This window comes from Ictidomys tridecemlineatus, chromosome 3, assembly GCF_052094955.1.
Source record: "Ictidomys tridecemlineatus isolate mIctTri1 chromosome 3, mIctTri1.hap1, whole genome shotgun sequence".
In the NCBI taxonomy this organism is placed as follows: domain Eukaryota; kingdom Metazoa; phylum Chordata; class Mammalia; order Rodentia; family Sciuridae; genus Ictidomys; species Ictidomys tridecemlineatus.
This window is the reverse complement of record NC_135479.1, coordinates 135883636-135907564: the sequence shown is the minus strand read 5'-3', so window position 1 is coordinate 135907564 and position 23929 is coordinate 135883636. Positions and strand designations below refer to the sequence as shown.

Here is a 23929-nt window from a genome sequence, read left to right as displayed (position 1 = left end):
ATTTAGAGAGTCTCTCCTGGCATGCTACTGGACTTGAGTGGAAATGAATCATCTCACCAAGTAACTGTGGGCCCAGAGCACCCATTATGAATTGTGCTTTGTTAAATTCACAAATAACAAGTTTTAGTGGGTCAAGAAGCAAATCTATTTTTAAACAGAAGTGGTTCATTCAGTATTAAGCATGAGTAGGTCTAGACAACAGAATTAAGTAAGTGGCACAGTTAATTGACAAGACCACCATTACATCCAGTGTCATGGTACCAACGTTGCCCTTCAATGTTGCCCATGGACACCTGACAGGGAGGGTTCTCTATGACTGATTAATGGGAGAGGTAAAATCTTGCTTCATGATGGGAACTCTAAGTATATGGACAATCTAATATGACTGCTGTTGAACCATATTTCCACTCAGCTGTGGTTCTAAAAAACAATAGTCAACACTTACTTCTTCCCACAAGGCAACATTTTAAGTGACATTCCTGCTCATCTACCTTGTGTAAAAGGAGAAAGCTGCCTTACATAAGGAATATAACTAGGAAGTTACAAATTTCTTGGCTGATTGTCAGGGAATTGCTAGGATAAGGATGTGGCAGAGATTAAAGATACTGACAGACCCCAAGACCAAAGCTCTCTCACTTGATCAAGTTTAACACTGCTATTGCTAAATGTCCAACTTGCCAAAACAGTAATCAATTCTGTACCTCAACACATGCTAGTTCTCCAATACAATCAGCTACTTTGTGGCACTTTGATTATATTGATCTCTTTAACCCTGGAGAGGTTATTGATTCATCTTGAATGAGATTAACAAATATTATAGCTTTATTTAGATTCCTAAACCACAGAGCTTCATTCATCACCACTATTTGAGGAATTACAGTGTGTCTGATCAATGACACAGACACTTACATAAAGTCACATTATATCAAAGTTCACCACTTTATAGCAAATATGAAAATAGTCATATATCCATGGAATTCATTGAATCAGACTCATTCAGCACTATTGAGAAACTGCTGACATAATAGGATGAGAAATGATCTTATGAACTGAGTGCAGTTGTATATGCCTGTAATCACACGAATTAGGAGGACGGAGGATCACAAGTTTGAGGCATGCCTTGGCAAATTATTGAGATTCTGTTTTTTTTTTTTTTTTCAAAGTTGGAATGTATCTCAGTGGTAGTGTCCCTGGATTCAACCCCTAGTACTAGGGGGAGAAAGTAATAAAAATCAATTGCTATTTAGCTTTCCATTTCTGGGACCAAATACCTGACCAGAGCAACTTAGAGGAGAAAAAAGTTTATTTTGGTTCCTAATTTCAGAGGTACAATCTATAGAGGGTTGACTCCATCACCCTGGGCCTGGGGTGAGGCAGAGTATCATGGCAGAAGTACATATCAGAGTAAAACTACTCATTGTATGGTAGTCAGAAAGCAGAGAGAAGTAGGGGGTGGGGGGGACGAGGAGAGAGAGAGAGAGAATGAATATAATCCCTAAAGGTATGTTCCTAGTGGCCCACCCCAGCCATGCCCTACCTGTCTATTGTTACCACTCAGTATTCCATTAAAATTATTAATCCATTTGGATTAATCTTTTGAATAGGTTACAGCTTTCATAATCTAACGATTTCACCTCCTGCATTAACAAAGGACCTTTTGGGGAACATATCATATCAGAAGCATAACATTCTACCCATGACCCCCAAAAGCTCAAGTTCATCTTGCAATGTGAAATGCACTTAGTCCATCTCCAAGTGTCCCAGTTTTCTTTTCTTTTTCTTTTTCTTTTTTTATATTTTTTTATTGGTTGTAAAATTTTTTTATATTTTTTTATTGGTTGTAATTTTGTAAAACATTACAAAGCTCATGATATATCATCTTTCATACATTTGACTCAATTGGGTTATGAACTCCCATTTTTACCCCAAATACAAATTGCAGAATCACATCGGTTACACACTAACATTTTTACATAATGGCATATTAGTGACTGTTGTATTCTGCTACCTTTCCTATCCCCTACTATCCCCCCCTCCCCTCCCCACCCATCATCCCTCTCTACCTCACCTTCTGTTGTTCAATTCTCTCCCTTGTCCCCCGCCTTTCCCCTCACATCCTCTTCTGTGTAATTGTGTGTAACATTGAGGGTCTCCTACCATTTCCATATGCTTTCCCTTCTCTCTCCCTTTCTCTCCTCTGACTCGTCTTTGTTTAATGTTAATCTTTTCCTCATGCTCTTCCTCCCTGTTCTGTTCTTAGTTGCTCTCTTTATATCAAAGAAGATATTTGGCATTTGTTTTTTAGGGCTTGGCTAGCTTCACTTAGCATAATCTGCTCTAATGCCTTCCATTTCCCTGCAAATTCTATGATTTTGTCATTTTTTATTGCTGTGTAGTACTCCATTGTGTATAGATACCACATTTTTTTTATCCATTCATCTATTGAAGGGCATCTAAGTTGGTTTCACAGTCTAGCTATTGTGAATTGTGCTGCTATGATCATTGATGTGGCAGTATCCCTATAGTACGCTCTTTTAAGATCCTCAGGGAATAGTCCGAGGAGGGTGATAGCTGGGTCAAATGGTGGATCCATTCCCAGCTTTCCCAGGTATCTCCATACTGCCTTACCAATTTGCAGTCCCACCAGCAGTGTACAAGTGTACCCTTTTCACCACATCCTCGCCAGCACTTGTTGTTACTTGACTTCATAGTGGCTGCCAATCTTACTGGAGTGAGATGGTATCTTAGGGTGGTTTTGATTTGCATTTCTCTGACTGCTAGAGATGGTGAGCAGAACAGTTCCATCATTGCACAAAAGCCCAACTCCAAAGTCTCATTTGAGACTTTAAACAAATTCTTGACTGTGAGCCCCTTAAAAATAAAAAGCTTGTTACGTACATCCAATATATAATGGCAGAGACTAACCATTCCTGTTTTAGAAAGGAGGAACAGGGGCATAGAAGGAAGGAATAGGACTAAAGAAAACCAAAACCCGACTGGGCAAACAAGTCCTGTAAGTCCATGTACACCCTTAGAAAACACAGTGGCAAGAGGTGACTTCCACAGGGCTTGGGCACCCCAGCCCCTATGGCCTTGCCTGTTGCAATCCATATGGCCTCTCTCTTAGGTTGTATCTGTCCACAGCCAACAGCTCTCCTTAGACTACTTGTCATGATTCTGGCATCCTTTAATCTTGAAGTTCTCTACTGGAGCTCAGCTTCGTTTTCACAGCTTCATGCATTACCTTTTCAGGGGATGCCTGTAGGAATTCTAATACTGCTACACTTTACCTGCCCTCCCACATCTTCCTTTGAAATCCAAGTGGAAGCTTCCATGATCTCCTAACTCTAGCATCTTGCAAACCTGCAAATCAACACCACCTGGATGACACTAAGGTCAGCCACCAGCTTTAGCAGTAACTAGGGTTTCTTGGATCAAGGCTTCAGCAACCTTTAAGTGCCTGGGAAGCTGAATATGGGGAATAGAATACTGAACAGATACTTCTCAGAAGAAGAAATACAAGTGATCAACAAATATATGAAATAGTGTCCAACATCTTTAGTAATTAGAGAAATCCAAATCAAAACTACTCTAAGATTTCATCTCACCCCAGTTAGAATGGCAGTTATCAAGAATACCAGCAATAATAAATGTTGGAGAGGATTTTGGGAAAAAGGTACACTCATGCATTTCTGGTGGGACTGCAATTGGTACAACCACTTTGGAAAGCATTGTGGAGACTCCTTAGAAAAATTGGAATGGAACCACCATTTGACCCAGCTATCTCACTCCTTGGTCTATATCCAAAGGATTTAAAATCAGCATACCATTGTTTATAGCAGCTGAATTCACAATAGCTAAACTTTGGAAACAACCTAGATGCCCATCAATAGATGAATTGATAAAGAAACTGGTATATATACACAATAAAATATTAGTCAGCATTAAAAGAGAATAAAATTATGGCATTTTCTGGTAAATGGATGGAGTCAGAGAATATCATGTTAAGCAAAGTAAGCCAATACCCCCAAAACCAAAGGCTGAATGTTTTCTGTGATGGGTAGATGCTGATCTATGATGGGGGCAGGGCATGGTAAGAATGGAGGAACTTTAGATTGGGCAAAGGGTAGGGTGGGAAAAGGTTATAAGGATAGGAAAGATGATGGAATGAGATGGACATCATTAAGGTAGGTACATGTATGATTGCACAAATGGTGTGTCTAGGCACACCTGTAGGAGCAAGTGCCTCTAAGATTTCTTCTCAAAGGATTTATTTTATACCTTTGAATCTTCCATGAATATTGTCTTGCTGATTCTTGAATTGCCCTCAAGGTATTTTTTTCTCTTGTCCCTGTGCAAAGCACTAAACTTTGTTTAGTGGCTATAATCTCCTATGCCACCACATCTTCCTTGGTCTTAGTTTTATAGGCATTGTTTTTTTTTTTTCTGGCCAAACTGCAAATTTTAAGAACATTCTACTCTGCTTTTACCTTCTGATTATCACTGTAAATTTGGCTAAACCTTGTACTGCTTTGAAATTTCCTCCAGTCTGCATCTCCATTTTTTTTCCAAGCTCTTCCTGCAAACCAGTTCCAAATACTTCTGAATCACAAAGTCACTTTAGTCACATCAATGGCTCCACTTTTCAATACCAATTTCTAAGTCAGTCAGCTTTCTGTCCCTGGGACAACAATATCTGATGAGACTCACTTAGAGGACAAGAAGTTTACTTTGGCTCAGGATTCAGAGTTTCAGTCCATGGTTGGTAAACTCCTTCACTCTAGGACTTCATCACTCTGGGCTTCAGGTGAAGCAGAGCATCATGGTAGAACATCATGATGGAGGAAAACTGCTCACTGCACATTGCCTGAGAAGCAGAGGTTGGGGAGAAAAGCCAAGGATACAAAATTATATTCATCAAGAGAATGTCCCCAGTGACCCACCTCCTCCAGCTATGCCCCACTTGCCTGTAATTACCAACCAGTGATTCATTAAAATTATTAACTCTTCAAATAGATTATCCATTGATTAGGTTACAGTGCTCATAATCTAATCATTCACCTCCTGCATTAACACAGGAGCTTTTCCATGATACTTCATATTTAAAACATACCTGAGATTAATTTAACCAAAGAGATGAAAGATATCTACAATGGAGATTATAGATCATTCATGAAAGAAATCGAAACGTGCACATGTGCACATGCTCACACACGTGCACAGAGACATCCTGGATGTGAATGGGAAGAATCAATATTGTTAAAATGTCCATTCTTTCCAATGTGATCCACAGATTCTAGCTCCTAAAAATACTAATGGCATTCTGAACAGAACTAGAAAAAAACAACTCTAAAATTATTATGGAACCACAAAATCTCTGAGAATCAAAGGACATTTTGAACAAAAAAGAACAAATTAGGAGGTATTTTGCTATCTGACTTCAAGATATACTACAGAGATGCAATAATCAAAACAGCATCGAGTTGGCATAAAAGCAGATACATAAAGCAATTAAAATAGAACCTTGAAATAAAGCCAGATGTGCAAGTACAGCCAACTTATTTTTGATAGAGTTGGGATGAATGCATAAAAGGTTGGAAGCTGACCAGTGGGTAGATAAACCAATTGGTGAAAATAGGAAAAGTTTAAAAAATGCATTTGAAGATACAGACGGGTCTAGATCACGTAGGCAACTATGAGAAGTTTGAATGTCAAGTTTACTGAAAGACCATTGGCAAATTTTAACAGGGAAGTGAAAATTAAAAAAAAGAAAATCTTTTAAATTCTCCTCCTCATTAGTAGGTAGAAAAGAAAGAGTAGGGAGACAAAAGTAATGGAAATAGAAAGTTCAATTCGGAAGCTATTGTGGGAGCCCAGTTTAGGGATAGTTATGGTCCAGAAAAGATGAAGATAAACTATCAGATCATTATATTTATTAAAGAATTTGTTCTTAAATTGGAAGTGGCCAGAGTGGTGGTTCAGTTCAGGAGAGGGGGATGACTAATAACTAAGGGAAAAAAGAAAATATGGATGACTGATCAGTTTATAACCTAAGCAACTGAAGAAATAAACGAAAAGAATTACAGCAAAAAAGGTGGCTATTTTTATTAAATTTTATATTTTTGACTTTTAACCATTTATATTTTATTTACACTTAGAGCACATAAAATCTACAAGTCTGTCTTCCTGTATATTTATAAATAAATGCATTTAGACCTATATTGAGGGTATATGTCACAGACTTTTTACTAGTGGGTGGTCACAATCCAAATAATATGAAGATCATTGACTTATAGGAAAAAGAAATCAAAACTCATTAGGGGGATTGTAAAGCTCTTGCTGGTTTGGCCTCTGCCTGACTTTCTATTCTTCTTTGCTATGCTTCTTTTTCTCACAAAAGTTGATTCAAAGAGTTAGAAGTGGAAAACATTTACTGGGCAGTGGTGCTTTTGAAAGGAAAAGGGAAGAGGCAAGTCTGAGCAGGATGCAGACTTGACAGCCTCTGTGAGTCTAGCAGGAGTTGGAGAAAAACTGACTCAGCCTTTATATGCTGCTTAGCTCATTTCACAGCCAGGGCCCCTGTGGAAAGAGCATGTCCTCTGTTCACAAGCTGAAACAGACCCTGAAGGAACAAATGGCTGGTAGCTGTAACCCAACTCTATGCTTGCATCTTAAAGGGAGTTTTGAGTGGCATGTTGCTCTTGGCTTCACTCCATCCACCTCTACCCCAAAACATACACAGTCACCTCAGTGGCTCCTTATAGGTTTCTTCTGCCTGAAAACCCAAGCCTTGTTTTCCTACAGTATAATTGAATAATTAAACTACAGAGTTTGGTTTCTAATTTCGATCATTTCTTAGCTCTTTAAGCTCAACCAGATTATTAAAATTCTCTGTATATTTACAGATGATTAAGTATTCTTGATATAAAATAGAGTAACAAATAGAATCTAACTCAGAGAGTCATCATGGGAAACATGGGAACCCGAGTCTCATGGGAAAGTTTAATTGTTGATACATTAAAAATGGCTTAAATAGAGCCTGCATATCGTAGGCACTCCGAAAATATCAGTTGCTATGAAATTTCACCACTTACTCAATGAACTTATCATTAGAAAATTCTCAAATTTCTTTTTTGCATATTAGGCAAAATCACTATTGTAACGCCTAAAAAGGCTATGTTCAAATTTTTGATTGGTATGTTAATATTCCACAATGTACTACAAACTGCTTGAGGAAATAATTTTTTTATATATATATAGTTTGTATCTCTAGTGGCTTTGACAATGCCTGATGTACAGGAAGAAAGGAAAGGATGAAGGAATGAATGGGCAGAGGAAGGGAGGAAAGAAGGAAAGGATAATAAAGATCGTGATTAGTTAGCTCTGGGGTCATGTCAGTCAGTTATTGCTGCAGGACCAGACTCCAAGGACTTAACTCCAATGACAATTGACACCTATTTTGTTGAAATCTGCAATATGGGGGGAATATCACAGGGCTAACACCCTTCTCTGTATATGGCAGAGAACGGTTGGCTGCAACAACACAAGACAGAATATCATTGCAAGGAAGTAAGTGAATAAATGATGAAATGATTAAAGTAGAAAAAAATCTGTTTTGAATACAAAAACCCTGGGGATGTTTATAACATGTAAAAAATTCCTTCATATTCCTCTTTGATCATGTCCTACTTTGAAGTTGTGGACAGAGTCCATACCAGATGGCTGTAGTGAGTTTTGCTGTATAGTAAAACACAAAAAGAAATATGACAAAGGCCCAGATAAGGATAATGATAATACCCATACTACTTTACAGATTCCTAAGTCTATATACATTCTTACCTAAATGTCACCTAAAATAAATGATCCTATGGAACCAAACAAAAATGAATAAATGTGGAGAAAGAGCTCTATGTATTCAGGTAAAAGACAAAGCAACTGAAATTCAGACACTAGTTAGTGAAAGAAGTGCTCAAAAATAAAATATCTTTTATTTCTAATTTGTGCTGTCTCTACCACACCACCCAAATATTTATGATCTGTTTGTGACTTTAAGCCTCACTCCAAATTCTGGAATTTTAGCTTAACTAAGTATCTGAGGTAATAAAATTTTTATGTTGTCAAATATTTATTTTCTAATTTTTTTCAATTTCTTTATATATGACAGTGGAATGCATTACAATTTTTATTACACATATAGAGCACAATTTTTATATCTCTGGTTGTATAAATTATATTCACACCAATTCGTGTCTTCATGCATGTACTTTGGATATTAATGATCATCCCATTCCACCATTATTTATAACCTCATGCCCCCTCCTTTCCCCCCCAACCCCTCTGCCCTATCTAGTTTGTCTATTCTTCCCATGCTCCCTCTCCCTATTTCACTATGAATCAGCCTCCTTATATAAAAGAAAACATTTGGCATTTGGTTTTTGGGGATTGGCTAACTTCACTTAACATTATCTTCTCTAACTCCATCCATTTACCTGTAGCAGATGCCATGATTTTATTCTCTTTTATTGCTGAGTAATATTCCATTGTGTATATATGCCACATTTTTTTATCCATTCATCTATTGAAGGGCATCTAGGTTGGCTCCACAGTCTATCTATTGTGAATTGTGCTACTATGAACATTGATGTGGTTGAGTCCCTGTAGTATGCTGTTTTTAAGTCCTTTGGGTATAGAACGAGGAAAGGTGTAGCTAGGTCAAATGGTGGTTCCATTCTCAATTTTCCAAGAAATATCCATACTGCTTTCCATATTGGCTACACCAATTTGCAGTCCCATCAGCAGTATATGAGTGTACCTTTTCCCCCAAATCCTAGCCAACACTTATTGTTGTTTGTATGCATAACAGCTGCCATTCTGACTGGAGTGAGATGAAATCTCAGAGTGGTTTTGATTTGCATTTCTCTAATTGCTAGTGATGATGAACATTTTTTTTTCACGTATTTGTTGACTGATTGTATATCATCTTCTGCAAATATTTCTAAAAGTGACCATTACAGAATGCTTCTCTATACAGTAAATTTCATCTGATTCCTATTACACAGGAGTTATGCACTAGTATATCTGCCTCTTAGATTTTGTTGTAATTTCTTTCTTATTTTCTATCATTGTGTAATTCTCACAGTGCTAAACACAGTTATTGACACATATTTTACCAAACTGATTGTCTAGGAGCACAAGTCAAAGAAATATTATCAAATAATTTAGCTCAGAATTTTCAGAGGTTTAATTTTTTAAAACATAAGTATCTACCAGATTTATTTCTTATACAGAATAGAAGTAAAGAACACAGAACATAAAACCAAAACACCTGGGTTTTTAGACTGCTACTTTCTAGCTGTGAGAATCTTGGACAGGTTACTAAATATTTTGTTTCAGTTTTACCCCTGGTAAAGAGAAGGTGGCAATAATAGCACCTCCTCATATGTTGTGAAGATTGAATGACTTAACATTTATAAGGCTTTTAAAGAATTACATGGCAAACGGTTCAACACTATGCCTCACTGTTATATTTGCTGATTTTTTCCTTGGTGTCTTCAGGGAAGTCACTATGTTTCTTACGTAGCTTTCATTGTTAGTTCCCCAGGGTAAAAATGCTAGTTATATACTTGTAAACTTTTTGAAAATAATCCCACTCTCCGGGTTTCCTTTGTCTTGATGAGTACATTCTGTGGCTAGTTGTGTCCTATTGATAGCAAGACCTGGAAGCCAGGAGCATATCTCCACAAAAGGTCACTAATTGATGGGAAAGTATTTATGTCAGTATTTGTTCTAAAATCACCTTTTCGGCTAGAGGGTATGTTGCTCTCTCTATGGTAGAGAATTGTGACCTACATGAAACAAATAGTTACCTACATTTTCTATCTTTCGCTGTTTTTGACTGCTTTCACTTTTGCTCTTTTGCAGGAGGGGTAATTTTGCAAACTATCTAGCAATGACAAAGTTTTTTTTCCCCTTGTTTAATAAAGTGTGAGTTAGAGGCTTTGGAAAAAGATAAAATCCCCACACAAACTGAAAAAAAAAATGGAAGGCAGGCTCTCTTTATGCTAAGGGAAATGATTAACCCATTTATGTAATTAATCTCTCAATCAAAGTGTTAATGAATATCTGCTCTTGATTTCTCTTGGATATGAATAAATTTGAATGAGGATGGCTGGATAAATAAGAATTATGAGGGCTAAGGATGCACTCAGTAAAGTGTGTGTGTGTGTGTGTGTGTGTTTGTGTGCTCGTGTGTATTTTATTTACCCCTTTAAACCAAGTGTTGGCTTATCAGTGAATGAATGTGGAAATTAAAAAAAATAGCTTAGGCAATATTTTCCAAAGGTAAGTAAATCTAATATACATCAATATATTTTAATGGGATTAATTTTATTTTTATTAAGTATTTTTTTTTATTTTTACAAGGAAGCATTAGTCAAGTTTATTTTAAGTAGTCATAAGTTATTCCAAATAATTTTAAAAATATGTCAATTCAATAGAAAGTCTAGAACTAGGATAATGTTCCCAATTCATTTTTTTTTTTATCCTGGATATGTTTTCTTTCCCTCCAAAAAAAAAAAAAGATAAAACATAAAAAATAGAAAAAAAATGTATTTAAGCTGATAAGGTAGCCATAATTAACTTTTTCTTGCAAACAGGATTTTAGGGCTATCTTATTTTGCATAAAACAATGCTGGGTTAGAAAGAACACTTTTAAATATACATATACATTTAACACAAACCAAAATTACCATTTCCTATTGTGCATCACTTGTTTTGTGTTTGTTTTTTGAGATAGAGCATCAATACAGTGCCCAGGCTGGCCCCAAACTCCAGGGCTCAAAAGATCCTCTAGCCTCAGGGTCCTGAGTAGTTGAGACTACAGGGGCAGCACAGGGGCCCACATGGGCACCAATTGTTAGCTTTTTCCAAACACTTCACCAATGTATCCCTTCTCCTCTTTTTAGATAGGACTTGATGATACATAGACTTTGGCACATATTCAACTTTAATAACCATAGTTTACAAATGTATATTTATTCCATATATATTCCATATAGTTTTCCTCTTATTTGAGTAAAAAATTCTGATACCTAAGTTAACTTGCAATTAACTATCAGTTGATCTTGGAGGGAAAATTCTACCTACTCAACTTCTTAATTTCTATTAAATTCTATAAGCATGCTCTTTTGTCCAGATGTAGCTGCAGAATTCTGCTCCAGAAGTACACATTTAGTTGTTTAAATAAATACCACGATTTTTTTTTCACTTATACCAAGATGCTGGTTTTTATATATATCTTTTTTTAAGAGGGGAAAATTATTTCTTTAGAGATTCATAGAATAGTAAAAAAAAACAAAAACCATTTAGGTCAAAAGGTATAAAAAATGTTGAATTTTAAAGTTTCAGTTATTTTCCCTGAAGTTCTCAGTTCCTCCCATATTTTATAAACCAAAATAGGGTCTTATAATAGCAAAATTCAAACTAGGGCTAAATTCCAAAATAAAGCTTGATTTAATACAAACATTTCTCCTAAAAGAAGCAATTTTCCTGAATTCTCATGTGTAAGCAATTTTAGACAAATTTCAAACTATATGATTTTATCCAGGTTACCTATCTCTAGGAAACCACATTTAGACATATCCTATACCTACCAGTGAAAATACTTATCCTCAGGTCAGGTCGTATGCCCCATATCTAGGTATATATGGCATAAAATCTGGTGTTTAATTATTCAGTGTGCACAGTATTTGAGTATAATTGGAAATTTTAAAAATTCAGTAATGCTCATTATAAATAACTTATCTAGACAGACTCAAAAATAACTGGTTAACTTTAAAACAACCACCTGTTTAATAACATAAATATCTTGATAAGAATGAACTGATCTGCCCTGGAAGACTAGAGAAATTCTTGTGGGTAATTATAACTACACGATGATAGGTTTTTCAAGGTCCTTTCTAAAGTCAGTAAGCTCTTGGGCTCCAACTGCTCCATCCATGATTCAGTGATCACAGCTGAGTGTAACAGACATCATGCTAAGCACATCACATCCTTGTTCATTATTTGCCAGAACCAGCTTATCTCCTGAAGCACCAATTTCCAAAATGCATGCTTGAGGTGAGTTAATAACAGCAGAGAAATTCTTACTTCTTCACATTCCTAAATTGGTGGTTGTAAAAGGGCTCCCCTAGAACTCTTGTGGCTGTAGCTTACACCCTCTTCCTTTGGCTGCCAAAGAAACAATATCATTAACAATGGTTTCCAGTCATTTTATATGTGTTTACAACAGGTGAAAGAAAAGTGAGAAAGCGAGAGACAGGTGAGTGAGAAATGAAGGTCAGAGACCAGGCAGAGATCTGCACAAAGGTTAATTTGTCAAAGCTGACAAATAAAGGCCACCTCTCTATAGAGAGGAGAGAGATGCCTGAGATGTTCAGGTGTTGAGCTTTTGTGGGGTAGGAGTTTGGAGTTGTAGCCTGGCTCTATGGGATAGGCTCATGGATGCTTGCCTCAGAGCTAGGTGGGTGGGGAATAATATGGGATTGGCTTAGGTTGATGGCATCATGGGGCTTTCCAGAGTCAAGTGGTTCTGTCCTTCTGGGATTGGTTTAGGATTATGGTACCATGGGGCAGGTCACTAATGGAGGTGGGGGAGTTCATTAAGAGACAGTACAGGAAAGCGAAACTTATAAGATGGCGGTTAACATTTAAGATGGCTGCTTGAATGTTGAATCAATCCCCTATAACAGGTGTGATGAATCCAGCAATGCTGACATCACAACATGACTTTGTCTTTTATAGTCATGTCCATCCAAGAAGCATTTGCTTCAGTAGCTTTTAAACTTGCCAGAGCTGAAGTTTTTATGATGAAGTCATTGACAGAAATTTTTCATCTCCCTTCTAACATTTTATTAAGTTCTTTTAATACCAATAAAACTTCTTTTATATTTTTATCAATAGAAAGGTAATAATGAGATATGGTTTTCTTCAATTGCATTAACCACTGTGCAATAACTTGACCCATGTTGCTGACTGGAGGGTCTGTGAAGACACCTACCTGTAGGAATGGATGCCACTCCTGGACTCCAGGAGGCATATCAGGTACTAGGGCAGGAGCCACTTTAGTAGGTACCAAAGAGTCAATGACCTTCTGGATTATTCCACCATCTGATTCTGTCCCATTTTAGTGGTGTAGGGTCAATGTCTTTCTCTGCTGCCAATAATTTTTGATAAGGGGCTAACAAACACCCGTTCCTTTAGTCCAGCTGGAGCAGCTGGAAAGGCAATTGAGGATGTAGGAGCTAAAGATTGGGGAGTTGGAGGAATAGTGACCCCCGGGGTTGGGTAGGTGGTGATACTTGTGGGTTTAAATCAATTACTTCAGTTGGCCTATAGTCAGCAAAGACTGCTCTATCTGCTTCCTTTCCTACAGTGAGACAAAATGAGAGATAAATATTATGCCTCCAGGAATCAGGATTTTGGCCTTATAACCTTCTTCCTGTGCTTCAAACCTTATAGTGGCCTTGTCACTTTCTTTTTTTTTCTGCTTTTAAGTCTCCTTCATTTAGCTTCTCATCCACTTTTCCCCCTCATCTCTGAACTGTGCCCATGGACATGGTGGGAAAGCAGGCAGGAAGAAGTACCTGCCTGGGAGTGGGATATGAGCTACCAGAGGCCTGAGCAGAAGGCACAGGTGATGGTGCTGGGGCTGCTTTTTGGGTAGGTGCTGCTGAGGAATCCAATGTATAATTTTTAAAGGCCTTAATATCCCCAGTCTTTCCAACTGTGTTAAAGATGATGGATCCAACAGGAACATTTCTAACAACAATGATCTTTGTCATTTTATATTCCTCCAGGCTCTTAAATCCAAAAGTTGCTTTATCATTTTCAACTTCTGCAATTAGATCATCCTCATTGATTTTGTCTCCTAATGGGCTATACTGCCTGTTGGCATTGTGGGGAAAAGAGAAAGTAATAGAACCTTCTGGTTCCACTGCAGGGCTGAAAGGGCAGACAGCGGTTGCCTGGAGATCCCAAGTTGCAGTGGTAAACAGTTCCATCAAATGGTGCCAGAGCTGGGGCTTCAGCAGCACACCTTGTCATAGTCTGTGGTGGTGATTTTGCAAGGAGAGAAGTAGGTCCAGACCACGAACTCACACATGGATCACCAGCTCCCTCCCAGGAGTCCATCCACCTAGACCCAGGGCTGCATTCCAAGCAGTCACAGACAGATGCACCACCTAGTGCCACTAATGCCCCACACCCCAAACCTTCACCATCTCTGGAGTGACCTCTTCAAGCTGGATTAACTTTAAGAGCATCTATAACCTGTTTTAATTATAGTGTCTACTTTAAATTGAGAATATAAAGAGCTTTGGTGGGAAAATAGGTCAAAATAACATGCTATTAACATCTCTACAAGGAAGCTATAAACTCTTAATTAGCAGTTGTTGATTACCACATGCATTCTAATAAAGATTACCAGAAGGAGGCACAGCATGTTAGATGCTCCCTGACTTTTAAAACTAGAAGGAACTGAAGCCACCGAGTGTGAATGGACTTCTACACCAACAGTTTTTATGATCTACTTAAATAGGTTTATGTTTTTTTTGATGTTTATACTGAAGAATTTCATTTGTAAAATTATCTTTGGATATTTAGAAATAAATATCCAAATATCCAATCTTTTCAAAAGACTGACATTTTCCAAGTTAAAATGAGTTAAAACTGTTATAGTTATGTAAATCATCTTAAAAATAGGACTTTATGAAGAGCAAATATCTTGCTTTTAATCAAGCAGTTTGTTTCCTTTGAACTATATCAGTTTAAGTCACTATTCTTTTCTATTCCAAATGCCTCTGTCACGGCTAGTGACATAACTATATGACCCAGTATATAGGGTTTCCATATTTCCCACTGTCATTTATCTAAGAGACTATCCTTATGCCATTTTTGTCTTCTCAGTGCCCTTGTTATTATAAACTAATGTGTTTGGGTTTATTTCCGGGCTCTGTTCTGTTCTATTGGTCTGTCATTGCTCTGGTTGCTCCAACTTTGTGAGATAATTTAAAATCCGGAATTACAATGTCTTTAGCTTTTTGCTTCTTGCTTAAAATTGCATTGACTGTTCACAACATTTTATAATTGCATATGAAATTTATGAATGTCTATTTTGGTGAAAAATGCCATAGAAATTTTGATAGATATTTTGTCTAATTTGTATATTACTTAGGGTAGAATGAATGTTTCAAAAATTGTAATTCTTCCAATCTGTGAACGTGAGATACCATTTCAGTTTTTCTATCTTATTAATTTTATTTCATTAATGTTATGTAGTTTTTAGTGTACAATTTTTTACCTCCTTGATTAAAGTTATTCCTCAGTACTCTATTCTCTTTGATAAGCAAGATTGTTCTCTTGAATTATTTTTCACGTAGAGGATATTATTGGTGCAAAGAAATGCAACTAACTTTTGAATGTTGATATAATATGCTGAAGCATTACTAAATTGATTTATTCTAATATTTATTATTATTACTATTATTATTAGTGGTGCCAGGGATTGAACTCAGGGGCGCTTGACCACTGAGTCACATCCCCAGCCCATTTTATTTTTATTTTGAGACAGGGTCTTGCTAAATTTCTTAGGACCTTGCTAAATTGCCAGTGCTGGCTTTGAACTTGTTATCTTTCTGCCTCAGCCTCCCCATGCCTGGCATGACAGGCATGGACCACCATGCCTGACTCTAACAGATTTTACCTTCTGGTTTTTAGGGTTTTCTGCATATAGGACTATGTCAGCTGCAAACAGGGATAATTTCTTTTTTTCTTTCTTACTTGAATGCCTTTTCTTTCTTTTACCTATCTGATTGCTTTTGCTAATAAGTCCTGTGTTGAATAAAAGTGATGAGAATGAACATCCTTTCCTTGTACTGGATCTCAGAGGGAAAGCTTTTATCTTCTTCTCATACTTATTATAATATTATCTGTGGAATTTTTATAAATGGATTTTATTGTCTTGAAATTTCCTTACATATATAAATTGTTGAGATATTTTTATCAGGAAGCAATATTAAATCTTATCAAATGCTTTTTCTAAAGTTTTTTGGAAGAGTTTCAGAAGAATTGGGATTAAATCTTCTTTGAAAGTTTGTTGGAAATCAGCTGTGAAGCCATTTAGTGATGGACACTTCTCATTGTTGAGAGGTTTTCAATTACTACTTTAACCTCTTTAACGATTAATATCTGTTCTGACTTTCTGTTTTTTTCATGATTCTGACATCACCAGTTACTGGAAGTCTTGCTTTTTCACATGTTGAAGTATAACATTAGAGAAGCATGCCAAGGCAAGCATATAAAACAGGGTTTATTTTAAAACAGGTAACACCCCCTTCTCCCAGGAGAAAGACGAGGGTTATCGCTAGTATCCTGGTATCCCCAGAAGTGAGAGTGTTCTGCCTTTTTATATGTCCTAGGCTTCTTTTGTTCTCCTGCCTCATTCCCCCTTATCTCTCTTCTTCCAGCCTATGTGCCTAGGTCCAGGAAATGCTTGTTGGGATGGCCAAAAGGTGAGAAGCAGGTGGACTGAGGAAGGGCCGGACACATTAATTAACAACTTTTATAACTCCCTGTCGGGAGGAACAATCCATGGGACAGGTTACCCTAGCAAGAGGTTGAAGCAGGGGCAGGATATCTTGATTACGGTGGAGGAAGGACTCTGAAGACATTAGCTTTTCGACTTCTCCAACTTCCCAGACCCAAATTGACCTCCTTGATCCTATCTGACCTGATTTACCATATATCTATACTTATTCCCTCTTTTAATTCTGCCTTCATTTCCATCGTAGTAGACTGTGTATTTTCAGAATTTAGCTATTTCCAGATTATTCAACTTTTGGCATCTTGTTATTCATAATAGTTTTTAAAGATTCTTTTCTCTTTTAAGCATCCATTACAATGCCTTTACTTTTTTTGTTTTCTATTTTAGTCTTCTTTCTTCTTAGTCTAGCTAAAAGTTTGTTGAATTTTTTTAAGCACCAACTCTTGGTTTGGTTGATATTTCTATAGACTTTTAAAATTCTCTGTTTGATTTATTTCTGCTCTGATCTTCATTATTTATTTCCTTCTGCTAACTTTAATTTCTTCTTCTTTTTCTAGGTCATGTAGATTCCCTGAGGTTGTGTATTTGAGATATTTCTTCTTTTTAATGTAGGCATTTGTTTCTATAAGTATTCTTAGAACTGCTTTTGATGTGTCACATAGGATTTGGTTTATTGTTTCCATTTTTATTAGTGTCGAGATATTTTATGTCTTCTATTAAATTTCCCCTTTGAACCACTGCTGGTCCACTAGTATGTTGTTGAATTTCCACAAAATACTGTGAATTTTCTGGTATTCCTCTGGCTTTTGATTTATCATTTCACATCATTGTGTTCATAAAAAATAAACTTGACATAATTTAAGCCATTCTAAACTTGTCATGTGCTAACGTGTCTGTCCTGGAGTGTTCTATGTGCACTGGAGAAGAATGCTATTGAACGGAATGGTTATAGAGTCTGGTAGGTCCATTTGATTTAAATTGTAGATCATGTCCAATGTTTTCTTATTGATTTTGTGGATGATCTGTTCATTGTTAAAAGTGGAGTATTGAAGTTTCTTGCTACTATTTTATTGATGTCTATTTCTATCTTCTGTTAATATTTGCTTTCTATGTTTAGGTGCTCAATATTGGGTGTATATATATAGTTATAGTCATTATACCCTCTTGAATAACTGACCCTTTTATCATAATGATCTTTTTAAAAAATTTTTTAACCTAATCTCCATTTTATATAATATAGGCATAGTTGTTCCTACTTTCTTTTGGTTTCTACTTTCATGTATTATCTTTTCCATCCCTTCACTTTCAGCATATTAGTATATATTATATATATATACTAATATGAGCTTCTAGAAGGGAAAATTTCACAGTGAATTAATTAGTAAGAATCAGGAAAACATCAATGCTAGTCCAACTTGCTGTTTCTGGGACTTCAGGGTACTAATATATCCCTAAATGTAAACTGAGTCTCTTGTAGGCAGTACATAGTCAGATCTTATCTATCATTTATTTTTGTCTATTCAACTCCTCTGTGTCTTCTGATTAGAGAATTTAATCCCTTCATGTTGAAGGAGCCTAATTGTTCCTGTAAGGTGTGTTTTAGAAAACCAAAGGAATCCTTTCTACATGCTTTGACAAACAAGCTTTTACAAACTTATCTTATGAACTCATAAAAATCTTATAACATCCACACTATAAGTGGTGAAGAGTATTATTATCATAATCATTAATTATTGTTATTCACATATGGGAGAACTGAGCTTCTAGAAGGGAAAATTTCACAGTGAATTAGTAAGAATCAGGAAAACATCAATGCTAGTCCAACTTGCTGTTTCTGGGATTTCAGGATACTAATGGATTTGAAGGAGTCCCTGGAAAGTTGTGTCAAAGAGTTGATCATTAGCACATATTTACAAGCAAATGCTTTGGGCTTGGGGCTTTGGGCTTTGGGGTAAACTGCTTCTGGAAAAAAAAAAAACATCTAGATACTAAAGATAATTTCTTAAATAAAATCTCTTCAAGATAAAATTACTGTGATATTTCAGTCTTTGCCTAATCTGTGCTCAGAGGAAATAGTCACAGTAGGGTATAAAGACATTGTTAGGTGGGCTATGTGAATCCTAATGCAGTCATACTATGTAAGAAGTACCTAAGAAAAATCTGCAAAATAGTGGCAAGTAATTCTACAAAATAGTATTTAGCAATGATTCCAAAAGGTATTCAGCAAGAATATCACTTTTAACTAAAATATTTTTTTTTCAAATCCTAAAAAGAATAAGTTAAACTATTCATCTTTTTTTTAATATACAGTGACACACTCTGCTAGGTACCATGTATGTGTTTATATGTGGATCAACCAGTGAGTGAATTCTATTTTAATAAGAAAGTCTTTACTTTGGAAATTGACCAAGTGTCAGAATTATACTGGGTAACTACAAAACCAGCACAGGAAACATGGTATTAAAGGAAGCTATCAATTACACTGACACTTAATGGAGAAAGTTTTGTCATGCTTCCATTTCCTATGACTCCAACCCATTATTACTCTTGGTCTCACTTTTTTTTTTAATTATCATGGAACAGAGGCTTCTACAATAACAAATGCCCTACTCACAAAAAATTTAAAGACAAGAGAAACAATGTAGTTATTGAGCTTCAACTAATTCAGCATCTATTGAATGAGGACAAGATGTCTCCCAGGCTAAATCAGTGTCATTGAGTGTTATTAAAACTCTGAAGAAATAATATAATAGCTTATGATCCAGGGAAAACACAACAGAGCAGTTTATAGAGAAACAAATCTTATGAGGTTGTTTCCATAATCTAGGAAAAAGAAAGAGTGAGAGAACAAATGAGAGATTGAATCAGATCTGGCTGCTGTGTGTGTGTGTGTGTGTGTGTGTGTGTGTGTGTGTAATTGTGTGTGCGTGCAAATACTCATACACACAGATGGTGGGGGAAGTTTGGGCACAGGTATCCCTTAGTACAAGGAGAGCAGTTGCCTTTAATATGTTAAAATACTTAAAATGCTCTATAAACTAGAGTAGCATCTGAAAAGAAACTAACTACTTAAATGATTTCCATAAATTATAAACTAAAAATTATTCCATTGGCCACTCTTGTGGATTTTGTTAATAGGAGTTGATGATATATTGATTGTGAAGTCCAAAGCAGTAACTCATGCACTTATTAATAATCTTGGAGGAGGTTCTTATGTCTATCCATATTCTTGGCCCATATGTTTTTACTTAGCTTTTAAAAAATAAACTCTAAGAATAGTAAAATTTTTTCAGAAGTCAAAAATATAGATAAAATACATTTTTCAGTGAGTTTGAAGAAATCATGTTTACAAAACACCACCTAGAATTATGATTGTTGTGAAAATAAATGTGGGTTTAAAAGGTTCCTGGATTCAGTTGTGGATCAGTCTTTCCAACTTTTATTTCTAATTATTTTAGCATATTTTTCTTTTTCCTTTAACAGGTGTTTTTTTTCCCCCTAGCACATTCCATTGGAAATTTATATAGAAAAGTATCATAACTGAGAACAATTCCCAATTGCCCCAACTTCCTACTAAAGAGGAAAAAGAAACATTTGCTACTTTGTTTTACAAAATAAATTTATTCTCCAGACCCATTTATGTGGGCTGTATTTTCATTCAGACCCTCTGATATAGCCAGATTTGAAATTCCATTTCTCTGTATAACATCTTCAGGTGTTGATTATAAAATGCATCTGAACAGAGTGAGATCAAATGAATCTCAGTTCACAGCACAGACATAGAGATTAGTGGTAATGGATGAAGCTTTTAAATAGAAAATTTTACAATGATTGATACTCTGTTTAATAAAAAAAGTTAAGCTTCAAACTCTTGAAAAACTTCTGCACGGAAAAGGGAAAAATCAACAGAGGGAAGAGAAAAACTACAGAATGGGAAAATATTTGACAACTCTTATCAGACAGAGGGTTAATATCCATAAGATTTTGTCTAACAATTAACATAAAAGACAATGCCATTTAAAAATGAATACATATTTATCAAAATAAGAAATATGAATGGCAACAAATATATGAAAAAATGCTCAATATTGTTAGCAATCAAGGAAATGCCAATTAAAATTACCATGAGATAAAATATCAATTAGAACTGTTATTACCAACAGAATAAAACAATAAAAAGGAAAATTAATGCTGGGGAGAATGTGGAGAAAAACCCATACTCTATTGGTAGGAAAGTAAACTCGTATAGCCACTATAGAAAACAGTATGGAGGGTCTGCAAAAAACTAAAAACAGGTGTATCATATGATCTAATTCTCCCACTGTGGGTATATATCCAAAGAAATGACCTCAACATACTAAAAAATGTATCTGTGTGCCCATGTTTATTGTAGCACTATTCACAGCAGCTAAGATATTGAATCAAACTAGGTATTCATCAACAGATGAATGGGTAACAAGAATGGCATATATGTACATAATGGAGTACCATTTGGCCTGGTAGAAGAATGAAATCTTGTCATTTGCAGCAAAATAGATGGGACTGGAGGGCATTAAGTGAAAAGAACTTGACACAGAAACACTATTACCACATGTTCTCTCCTCTATGTGGAAGTTTAAAAAGTCATTTTGAAAGTAGAATAGTGATTACTATGAATTGGGAAAGGTTTTGGAGGGTGGAAGCAAAGTGCAAAAAGGGAGGTTGGGTTTGGTCCATTCATTCTGTATGTATGTATGGAAATATCACACTGAGGGCTGGGGTTGTGGCTCAGCAGTAGAGTGCTTGCCTTGCAGGAGCGAGATCCTGGGTTCGATACTCAGCACCACATAAGAATGAATAAATAGGATAAAGGTATTGTGTCCAACTGCAACTAAAAAAATAAAATAAAATAAAATAAAGAAATATCACTCTGAATTCCATTAATATATACCATTAATATATATTAATAAAAATGATAAAAGATCAAAAAAGAATCAAGATGCTACACATTTCTAAGAAACAAATGCTAAAACAGTGCTTAGCTCTAGTCCATCTCTTTTGCCAACTTCAGTGCTGCAGAAAGGCAATGGACGATTTAATGTATCTAGCAATATTGTGGATTATTCAGTGCCACAGATGGGTAACAGCAGATGCATAGGGGATAATAACTGTGCTCTTAATCTATCTCTAACTGCTGCCATGTGAGGGTGAAATTTTTAAAAAAGTATGGTAATATATTGTTGCAGTTTTTTTCTTTATCTATACACACACAGACACACATAGACAACACACACACACACACACACATTTTTCTCTTCTTCCTTCATATTTTCATTGAAACATTTGAAAGTTATGGGATATCATAATACATTGTACCTATATAACTTTGTATGTACTAAAGAAAAAATATTTGATATTCATTACTGTTGTATACCTACTAAATTAAGAAAATTGACAAGTCACATGATATTGTTTAATAGGTAGTTCATACACAGTTTTTAAAATAATGTCTTTCATGACGATATGTTAGCATTTTTTGTTTCTGTTTCAGGATTCAATCTAGGATCATATTTTTCGTTCTGTTGTCATGTTTCTTTAATTTACTTTAATCTGGGACATTTTCTCAGCTTTGCTCTGTTAGTTCTTCATTACCACATAACACATTATCCTAAGACTTAGCGGTTTAAATAATATTTTCACACAATTCCTGTGGGTCAGGAATCTGGATAGGCTTTAATTTAGTTGTGTGTTCCACTGTCTCTCACAGGCTGCAATCAAGGTGTCAGCTGTAGCTGGAGTCATCCCAAAGTCCAACTTGGGAGGGAATCCTAATGTATTAGTTGGCAAAATTTGTGGGCTGTTGGACCTGAAGCCTAGGCTCCTGTAGGCTGTTGACCTGAGGCCTCCCTTAGGTCTTTTCCATGTGGACAGCTCACATTCATGGCAGCCAGCTTCACCAGAACAACAGAGAAGACAAGACAGGAGAGAGCAAACAGAATATAAATTAGAGTACTTTGGACCTTAATCATGTTAATAACAATCCCACCACTTTTGAAAAGTTCTATTCATTAAAACATGTCATTAGATTCAGCTCACCCAGAGGGTATAAATATCCCGTGGGAGTCACGTTAGAAGTTATGTACCACTCTGTATTTAATTGTTTGGACAATTTTGAAAAGTACAGACTCTTCTTTTTTTATAGCATGTCCTCCAATTTGGAACTATCTGGTTGTTGCCTTATGATTACATTTAGGTTTTACGGTTTGGGTAGTGATAAACACAAGGATGTGTATATTTTTTCAGTGATTTTATAGGAAGATATCAGTGAGGTTCATTCATTATTGATGGCTTACATTTCATCACCATATATATATATATATTTCCCACTGTGTGTGTATGTGTGTGTGTATGTGTATATATATATATATATATATATATATATATATATATAATTATATAGTTATTTACAGTGAAGTTACTACTTCTGTTCTTTGCAATGGTAAGTAATCAGTTGTGGATGGGGGATTCCATGCTTTGTAAATATAATACTCTCTCATCAACTTTCATTCAGGGGTTTTAGCATCTGATATGGGCCAAATTGTGTGCTCCCAAAATTCACATGTCGAAGTCCCAATGCTTGGTAAGTTAAAATGTGACTATATTTAGACATAGTACCTGTAAAAAGGCAATTTAATTAAAATAAGACCATTAGGGTGACCCTCAACCAATCCAACTGATGTCCTTATAAGAAGAGAAAATTGGTACACACAGTGAGATACTATGGTTACCTGTACACATGTGAAAAGTCATCTGAGGATGTGGGGAGAGAAGATGATCAGATGCAAGCCAAAGAGAAAAGTCTAGGAAAACCAAACTGCTGACTCCTTTGTCTTGAAAGTTGAGCATCCACAACTGTGAAAAAAACATATTTTCATGTGTGCTTTAAGTCACTGAATTTATAATATTTTGTTACAGCAGCCTTAGAAAAACAACATAGCCTTTCAAATGATGTCTATTATAAGAATCAATTTTAGCCTGGTGGTTGCAAATTCAAGAATTAAAAATCATTAATTAGTTCAAAATTTATTAACCTTTCTTCCTTTCTCATTTCTTAATTTTTTAACAACTCCCTTTTTATTTTCTGGTCTATGTATGAACTGATGGACACTGTAAAAAAACATTTGATGTGTAAATATTTATTCCCCTTATTATTCATTTTGCTCAATTTTTTTTTGACTAGTCCAGTGGAACTCCTTCAAGCCAGATTCCATTTCCTTTAAGAGTGACTTATCATTTTTTGAGTACTCATTCACTATCTTATTCAACTAGATGTGCTAAAGTTGATTTATA

At 35.8% G+C, this 23929-nt stretch overlaps 1 pseudogene; it reads right to left on the bottom strand.

The window, feature by feature from the left end:
* Positions 1-11926: 11926 nt before the first annotated feature.
* On the bottom strand, positions 11927-16842 carry LOC101968807 (dihydrolipoyllysine-residue acetyltransferase component of pyruvate dehydrogenase complex, mitochondrial-like; annotated as a pseudogene).
* Between the last annotated feature and the right edge of the window lie 7087 nt (positions 16843-23929).